General features: G+C 50.4%; 1 long non-coding RNA gene across 1 annotated transcript; it reads right to left on the bottom strand.

The window, feature by feature from the left end:
* Positions 1-1,035: 1,035 nt before the first annotated feature.
* Positions 1,036-4,295, bottom strand: LOC121445792. The gene is made up of 4 exons (XR_005974007.1): positions 4,075-4,295; positions 2,376-2,479; positions 1,765-2,020; positions 1,036-1,355 (listed from the first exon to the last, which is right to left on the bottom strand). It is a non-coding gene; the product is annotated as an uncharacterized LOC121445792 (long non-coding RNA).
* Positions 4,296-9,435: the final 5,140 nt, after the last annotated feature.

The following is a 9,435-nucleotide window of genomic DNA, read 5'->3' as shown; positions in this document are numbered from 1 at the left end:
GTGGCGGAGGACAAGAGAACCCTAAAAGCTGAGGTTCTGGGCTACGTGGGCATATCCAGGTGATGTTGACATATCCAGGTGATGTTGCTCAGGATACATCAGGGCCTTGGTGTCAGTTTTTCCCAGAGGCAGTAGAGCCCTGAGACTTATAAGTTATTTTTGTTAATATCCAGCAGAAGAAGGTATAGTTTTATGGAATATGCACAGCTTCCGGTCCAGAGTAAATAAAAACATTTCTTTAGTGAGCTATTCTAAAAACAAGTAGATGTGTAGCCATTTGAGTTTTCCACTGTGGGTTTTTGAATTAACTAGACTCAGTCTGCTGTGAGGAAACAACCTTGGGACCAATCCACAGGGCTATCTTTGGCACACTTTTACATCACAGAGCTGTGGGACAGAGAGGCTCGCTTTACAGGGTACAGTCGGGGAGCCTGTCTCCCGAGGAAAGAGACACCAGAACCAGCACCTGAGAAAGGAGGAGGCAGCTGCAGTAAGGCTTAAAGACTTTAAAAGTAAGAAAAAGTGTGGCAGAGAAACAGAAAGGTCCTGAAGTTGTGACACCGTACAGGCAAAGATGGAGCTGTGTTTAATGAGAAGAGTGGGAAGTCGGGGTTAGTGGCTGCTGGGTGGAGCAGGCCTCTGTTCTTAGTCCCATGTGGAACCAGTAGAGAGCTTTGGTTAATATTTTAAGTGTTCTGCTTTATATTTGGGGAAACTCACTGTCAGGCATAGGGAGGATGGAGCAAGATCCGTGTAGAGTTCTGGCTAAGACGAGATGGCAGCTTGAAGCTGGGAGAAGATGGGGATGTGGCTGGAAGTGGGCAGATGGCAAGAGCGTGATGCAGCCTGCAGCCTTGGCTCGGGCTGGGATGGGGAGATGTGGGCAAGGGAGGTAATCTAAGATAGTCCTGGAAGACGGCAGCATCTCAGTGCTCGAGGTGGAGAAGACCAGGAAAGGAGCGAGTTGAGAGGAAGCTGGGAGCTGCCTGTGTGAGTTTGTCTTCGCTGCCCGTGGACGCAGATGACCCGGGGATGTGCAGTTGGCTTCTGCGATGACTAATTCCTGTTTGCAGCTCCAACCAGGGCCTCCTGACTCACGACAGAGGACTTTGGGGACTCTGTGTCGCCAACCAGGAAAACGAGAAAACAGACTTCAAACTGTCATTAGCCAAGGAGCAAAAATAAATTCTTAATTAGCCTTTGCCGACTGCATATTAATTACAGCTCCATTTACGTGCCTGCTTCTTAGATGCAGGGAGTGGAGAGGAGGAGGAAGTGAAAGTCAGGATTGCCCTGTGTGGAGGAGGAAGGAGCCAGGATTGCCCTGTGTGGAGGAGGAAGGAGCCAGGATTGCCCTGTGTGGAGGAGGACAAAGGAGTCAGGGTTGCCCTGGGCCTTGTGCTAGGCAGCCGCCCCCCCCCCCCCATGCTGGAACCTTTCCAGCGGGTCCCACCCTCCCAGGTCCTACAATTCTTATTTTTATAGATGAAGCAGCTGTGTCTTGAGGAGACAAAGGACATGTCTAGGGTCTCACTCACAAGGTCAGAACCCTTCTTTTTGGACCCCACAATGATGAGCGTTGCCATGGCTTCCTGCCTTGTGCTCACCAGCCCACAGCTCTTAATTTTTTTAAAATCAATTTAAAACCCAATCATCTCTGACAGACCAGAAGGTCAGTGTCAGTCCCCGTGGGGCATCTCACCCCTGGTTTAAGGTATGGCGTTTCACATTCTTAGACCTTGCTGAATCTTTCCTGAGGGTCACCTTGTCTCTGGACATTGGTACCCATTGGTTACCATGGTGATGCTCCCTGTCTCACTCCAACAGCTCTGGGATGCTGCAGGACTGATGGTTCTGTGGCTTCTTTGCTGCTCTTGGTACCTGAGGAATTTTGTCAAGGTGGGACACTTCTGCCCATTGGGAAACTTCTCCACTTGTCTCCTGAGGACTTCTATAACACTCTCCCCTCTCGTCAATGAAGACTCAAGTAACTGTTGGTTTCGGCTCTGCCTTAGCCTCCCTGGAAACCAGAAAGCCCAAGTGGTTATTCCAGTCACTTCCTTTTGTTTCCCTTTGCCCGGCTACGTGCACTGGAGCAGTCCACCCTGGTATCAGGCAGGGCTTTTTACTTATTTAGTTTTTGACATTTTATTTTAAAAATTGCAAATGAGACACTATTAGTAAAAGCAGCAGTGACCTCCCTGACATTTATTACAGCTTTGCAGCTTCTGTGTCTCCCCCTCCCCACTCTCTCCCTCTGTATCACTTTGAAGCATCAGACGGTCGGACCCATTCGTATTTCAATCTGTATCTTTAGAAACCAGTGGCAGATATACTTGCAAAGGAAGCGCTTTCTACCTGAAATCTTTCCTTACTTTGTAGAAGACTGGTGTCCCACGGAGGGCTGTGGCAGGTCAAGTTCTTCCTGTTCCCGAGGGTGGTGTGTCTTGTTTGCTCTCCACTTCCCTTGTCTCCAACACTATGCGAAAAAGCATTTCCACTTTATAGAAGAGACAACTCACATCCTTCTAGGAAGGGAAAGAATTTTCCTAAAGTATTGAGACTAACTCAGGACCAGAGGGTCACTGAGGCAGCCAGAGTCCTTTCTGAGCAATATTTCTAAATGCCTGGTCATCTCATTTGTAGAAATGTGGCTGGTGCTGCAAAGATGAGGTGAAGAGGGGTTCTGGGAGAGCGTGGGATGTGGCTGGTGCTGCAGAGGTGAGGTGAAGGGGGTTCTGGGAGAGCGTGGGATGTGGCTGGTGCTGCAAAGATGAGGTGAAGAGGGGTTCTGGGGCAGCCTGGGATGTGGCTGGTGCTGCAGAGGTGAGGTGAAGAGGGGGCTCTGGGGCAGCCTGGGAGTGTGGCTGGTACTGCAGAGGTGAGGTGGAGAGGGGTTCTGGGGCAGCCTGGGATGTGGCTGGTGCTGCAGAGGTGAGCTGGAGAGGGGTTCTGGGGCAGCCTGGGAGTGTGGCTGGTACTGCAGAGGTGAGGTGAAGAGGGGGTTCTAGGAGAGCCTGGGAGTGTGGCTGGTACTGCAGAGGTGAGGAGAAGAGGGGGTTCTGGGAGAGCGTGGGATGTGGCTGGTGCTGCAGAGGTGAGGTGAAGAGGGGTTCTGGGAGAGCCTGGGAGTGTGACTGGTACTGCAGAGGTGAGGTGAAGAGGGGGCTCTGGGGCAGCCTGGGATGTGGCTGGTACTGCAGAGGTGAGGTGAAGAGGGGGCTCTGCGGCAGCCTGGGATGTGGCTGGTACTGCAGAGGTGAGGTGAAGAGGGGGTTCTGGGGCAGCCTGGGATGTGGCTGGTACTGCAGAGGTGAGGTGAAGAGGGGCTCTGGGGCAGCCTGGGATGTGGCTGGTGCTGCAGAGGTGAGGTGAAGAGGGGTTCTGGGAGAGCCTGGGAGTGTGGCTGGTGCTGCAGAGGTGAGGTGAAGAGGGGGTTCTGGGGCAGCCTGAGCTCCTCTCCTCTGGCAGCTCACTTCTACTTACTCTGCGCTCTCTTTGAAGTAAGCAGCCACTCTTGTTGCTGAACTTGTTATTGGGGATCTCCACCTGGCCCCGCCCAGATTTTTGTTTAAACCAATTATTCCCAATTCCACAGGGCTCTGTCCCTGAAATGAATGGTGTCAACCTATCCCAAGAAGAAGTGTCCGAAAACCCAGCTATTGCTTCAGGACAAGACTGTGCTTCAGATTGATTGGGTTCAGAGAGAAAAACCTGCTGTTCTCTGCTTCCTGCCCTTGCTTTCATGCCGCTGCTGGTTGCTTGCTCAGGCTAGCTTCTCCTGTACAGAGTCGAGATGGCTGCACACTGCTAGCCTGTATGCCCCTTGTTAGTCATCCAGCAGAGGAGAGGGTTCTTCTCCTGATTCCTGATTTTCATTGCTTTGTTTCAGATCACATAACTGCCTGAGCCAGTCGTCACAGGCAGGGGTTGAGATCTGTCAGCTGGGTTAGATCTAGATTATCAGCCTTGTTAAGGCCGCATGGGTGAGACCGGCAGTTTCCCCCAGGAGAATGAGAGGCTGTGACTGAGGAGCAATGGGTGGATGCTGAGCAGGAAAGTGGCAAATCCTACCTCTGGTTATGCTTCTGGAACTGTCCCTTGGAAAGGGTGTCCTGGGTAGTTGCTTTCTCCTTATTGAAGCGTTGGTCATGGCTGAACCGTGGAATCCAGCGTCACTGCTCATGGCCAGTCTTTCTCATGGCCTGTCCTCTTCCTCTTTCCACATGCGTGGCCAACAGCAAGTTTCCTGGTGCTTCCCTGGACCTGGCTGTCTGAGAACTGGGGAGCTATTCCTAGTGGACCCAACTTCCTCTGACCTTGAAAGAGCTCCTCTTGTCTCCAGCCTTTGCTTTATCCCATAGAACATCTGTAAAGGAGGGGCTGGTGGCAGCCACCCCAGGGCTGTGAGAGCGACAAGAGCTTGTGAATTGTGGCCGCAGCAAATGGGAAGGATAATACAATAGCCACTCACTTCTGCCCCTCGGGAAGTGCTCTCACAGCCCCCCTTCTCCATTTTCCTCCGGGAGCAGTGGCTCTTGATGGAGATGGGTTTAGATGGCTTGGAAGCTTCTGTAGCCGCCCACTCTTCCTCCTCCCTCCCTGCTGAGCTGACAGTTTCACATGACATCAATTCCTCTGACAGCAGTGTAAACAGATGGTGGTCCCTGCTGCCCCGGTGCTGGGTAGCGATACCATGGTAACCTGCTAAACTGTGACAGGTGCCAGGACGGTTGGAAACCAGGACCTGCAGACGCATGGGCACACATGGCTCAAGAGCAGTACGACATCAAGGACGCCGGACTTGAGGACTGCCCCTGCCTCTTCCTAGCTGTGCATACATGACTGAATTGCTTCCTTACTCTCGATTCAAGGGACCTATGGATTCCGGTCCAGAGCAGCAAGGGTTCTGGACTGGAAAGTGCCTGATGTGGGGATAGGCACATGGTGTCTCACAAAACTACAGGTGGGTGAGTGACCACATGATCAAAGGGAACTGGAGCATCAACTGCCTGGAAGGTGGTCAGGAGGCAGGTTAGGCAGTGAAAAAGTTTTGGGGCCAGGGGAAGGAAATAAAAACCCCATCCTGGAATCTGACTGAAGCCTCTTGCCAATCAGAGTTCCAATATGATTACATTTGCTTCGGGCTTTTCTCCCATCCGAGCTGTAAGCCTCAAGTTTCCCAGGATTCTCCCCAGAAATTCCTTTGCAGCAGCAGGACAAGTTCTGACCCTGTACAGTCTTAGTGGCTCCTGGTTTTATGCTATCTGATTGTAATCCTATCTAAGGAACCTCCGGAGCTTCCCTATACTCTCAGTAATTGACGAGGGGAACATAGACAGAGTCGGGGGGAGAGTCCCCTAGAAACCCATTCAACAATGAGGTTTTGAGAGCTTCCAAAATCCTATGTACAATCACCACTCAGACACTTCAAGGGGACTCTCCCTTGGGAAGCTCATATCCACAGGTGGGTTTGTCTCTTGCTCCCTGAGTATCTCCAGTGCTTAAGATCTATGTCGAATTAAAATCAAGCAATTAACTCCAGCTCTGATTCATACTGGCTCGCCTTGAAACTCTTCCCCATGGAGAAGCATCTGACTTGACCTGGGTGGAGGCACTTAAAAGCTAAAGGGGGGGGGTGTCTCAGGCTAGGGCAGGCAGTGGGGGGTGCTCTCTCTTTCTGCCACCACTCATGTTTGGAAAGCGGGCTCTGTAAAGCATCTGTCTTGAAAAAGGCAAAAGACATAAATGAGATCTGAGAGGCTGGGCACATGTAGAATACTACATGAGGGGTAAGTGAGCATTGGATCAGGAGGGCCTAGGACATCCACCGCCTGGAAGGTAGAGCTGAGGCAGGATAGAGAGACAGGACAAAAGTTAAGGGGACACAAGAAGAGAAGGAGGCCCTCATTTCCTGCCTCCTCAGGTTTTTCTCTGAGGAGTTGGGACCTCATTCTTGGCAAAGGTTGGGAGTGCCCCGCTGCAAGCCTCACTGGCACAGAGAGGGTAAAGGACCGTGTTCCCACCTAGGTGGCGCTGGGTTTATGGTGCTGTGAGCATTTGCTGACTCTGTTTGCCTCAGTTTCCTAATCGTCCTCTTGTCCTGCTAAGGCGTGAGCTTCACTTTAAGCCATGGCTTATCCCAAGCTCAGGGAGGAGCAGGGCCTTCTCTCAAGCCACAGGTCACCCACACCACTGGGTTGTGGGCTGACCTCTTCCTTTCTGTAGTCATGCTTCTGGCCTGAAGGTCTTTGTCAGCCTCTCACCATCTCTATCAGTCCCCCCTTTTTACTGTCCTGAGCCCCCCTATTCCACTCGGCTTCTCCTTGTCTCTGGGGTTGTCTAGGGTGCCTTGCAGTCAGTGCCCTTGCAGAAATTCGAGTGATCGCATAGCTGGCTTTCTGTACCAGACTAGCTCCGCCAGACTGGCTGTGGCCTCAGGCAAGGTACATTGGTTTTGAGGGTCAGTTCCCTCATCAGTGAGAAAGATGGCTTGGATGGATCAGGGGGGATAACACTGTGACATGCTGGAAGGAACCTGGGGCAAACTCAATACACGGAAGTGACTACTGACCGCCAGTTGGAGCAAGACCACACCGGCTTGCTTCCCACAAGCGGGACTGACTGCAAGGAGCATGCAGAAGGACAAGTTCACTGGCACCGAGACATGTGGACATGGTGGCAAGCTTTGTAACCCCGGAGAAGCCACTTACTTTCTTTGAGCACCTGTAAAATCAGACTAATAATAATTTCAGAGTCGTGGGGGAAAGGCAGGGGTTGGTCAAAGCAGGTGCTTAGAGTATAATGCATTGCCCGCTGGCTCAGACAAATTCTCCAAGAACTAAGGTCATTTCAATCCCACCAGTCTACTGTCAACCAAGGCAGAGTCCCCGCACCTTATTCCAGGAGGTGACAGTTTGGCCTCTGTTTACATACCTCTAGGAAAAGAAAGCTCACTCCTGCCTAGCTGGGCATCTGTATAAGACACTGGACTTCTATGGATTTCAAACTTGTCTCCCTGTGGCTTCTCTGGGGTCTCTGTTCTGTCTTGGGGTCCCCATAGTCACATTCTCTTGTGTGTTCTAGGGGTGTGGCAGCTTTGTTCTTTCTCTAACCCGCTGAGAACTGGCATGGGTGGGAGATACATGCCCCTGCCTCATAGCCCTCACTCCTTGTCTAGGCTGCGAGGCCTGACAGATGACAAGCATACAGGTGTTTAAGCCTGGGTAGGCTGGATTGGTTAAGTCTCAGGGCTGGAGTAGGAAGGCTAGGTCATGCCTGGGTCAGAAGATAAGCCAGGCTTGAGGCTCGTTCCCTAGCTGTGGCTGGGTTTGGGGAGTTAGCAGTTCCTGCTTCATGGGGTTCTCTAAGAATTAAATGGTCAGAGACACTTTCATGTCCAACATGTCTTTCGAAATCTGTTAATCTTTTCATCCCCCTTCCCTGCTGCCAAATCTGTCATCAGTGAAGGAGCTAAACCACGGCAAAGAGAGGCTTCAGACGGTCATCGGTGAACGAGCTAATCTACTGCAGAGATAGGCTTCAGACGAGCCAAGCTTTGAAATATTTATTACTCTTTCAGCTTCAAGGTTATTAAAAATTATTCTATGCTTCTTTTAAAATTCATCAGCTGCAGGCAAGCTGGCTGCCTTCATGCCAGTACCAGAAACTGACGAACCTCTATGGGTAGCACCCACTCCAGTGGGAAGTACGTGGACGCCTGGAGACTTCCAATCAGTCTTCCATTTAGGTTCATATCTTTCCAGGGCTATGTCAGTCACCCTGATGCCACAAGGCTCTCACCTCTGCTACAAGAGGTAGGGAAATTGGATGGAAGACAGCAGAGAACCCGGAGAAAGAAAGAGATGGCTCATAAACACGAGCTTAGACTGTTTGGTGCTGCCATGAGGGAAGGCTTGACAGTGGGTAGCTTATAAAGAACGAGGGAGCCAGGCTGTGGAGCACTCCCTTAATCTCAGCACTCGGGAGGCAGAGGTAGGCAAATCTCTGTGAGCTTGAGGTCAGCCTGGTCTACAGAGTAAGTTCCAGGACAGGTTCCAAAGTTACACAGAGAAACTCTGTCTCAAAAAACAAACAAAACAAAACAACAAACAAAAAAATGGAGGTTTATTTCTTATAGTCCTGGAGGTCAGGACTTTCAAAGTTCGGGGATCCTTGTTTGCTGAGGGACTTGGTGCTGTATCATCATGTGGAAAGTGGCAGGGGGCAGTGACACATGGAGGGGGAGGGACTGGCTACCGCACAAATCTGTGTCAGGATTCTTTTAGCTGCAAATGTTGGCCAAGTGCCCCTACTCTGGAAATCCCGAAAACAAAATGTTTCAAAATTCAGAACTCTAGCGACTCCAACAAGAGGAAAATTCCACAGCATGAAATTTGACAGACAAGTTGTTAAAAACCCTTTATGACATTGCAGGTTGGGTGAAAGGTACATATGAAATAGAAATGGGTTTCATGGTTAGACATGGGGCCTACCCTAAGGGTTCTCATTTTGTAAATGAACATATTCACAATTCTGAAAAAAAAAACCCAAACAAACCCAAAATCCAAATGCTTGTGGTCTGAAGCATCCTGGGTAAGGGATGCTGAACCCAAACATGAACAAGGTCTGTAGCTTTAGCCCTCAGACTTGATGTCTCGAGGAAGCTGAGTCAGGCTGACTGAGTGAGCTACTACACAGTCTCACCCAGCCCAGACTCCCCAAACTCTCAACCACTGCCCTCCCAAACAGGGCATCATCCTCAGACTGGAGGTAAATTGTTAGACTGGTCTTAGGACCCACACAAAGACCCAGTAATACCCTGGCAGAGAAGAGAGTGTTATTTCCAGTGACCCTCTCTCAGGTGCTAAACGATGTTCTCCAAGTCTCTCATGCCTGTGGGTGGTATGAGATCACATCCCCGCTCCTGGACAAGATACTGGCAAAATCAAAGGCAGTTAAATAGCTTCTATCTCAGTTTCCTGAGAAGTTCCTGGCTACATGCGTAGAGGTAGACACAAGCAAAAGCAGGGCTGTGGCTATGAGGGAGAGAAGGAGACAGGGTGGTGGCAGACCTGACCTCACCATACGTCATAGCGGTGAGGACAAAGGTTAGCTCCATTCTACAACAAAGAGATTGAGACCTCGAGAGGACAAATAACTTGTCTGGGGTTACGCAGTCAGTAACTGGCAGAGGAAGAGCTAGAATCACATTGTCTCTTGATAAATGTGTTTAGTATTGTGTCCTGAAGTCACAGAGGGGAGAGCTTAGATGTCACCTTTCAGCGTTTGCCAAGTGTTAGCATCTTGACCACTGTCATTGTGATTTTTTTCTCATGATTGTCTTGCATCTGTTCAATGCTAAGCTCAATATTATTATTAAAATTAATTTAATAATTTATATCAGGGCTGACAAGATGGCTCAGCTGTTGTGGG

This window comes from Microtus oregoni, unplaced genomic scaffold (assembly GCF_018167655.1).
Source record: "Microtus oregoni isolate MIOR12 unplaced genomic scaffold, Mior012 000676F_ref0000127, whole genome shotgun sequence".
Classification (NCBI taxonomy): Eukaryota; Metazoa; Chordata; class Mammalia; order Rodentia; family Cricetidae; genus Microtus; species Microtus oregoni.
Note: the sequence above shows the minus strand (reverse complement) of the source record. Positions and strands in the feature narration are given on the sequence as shown.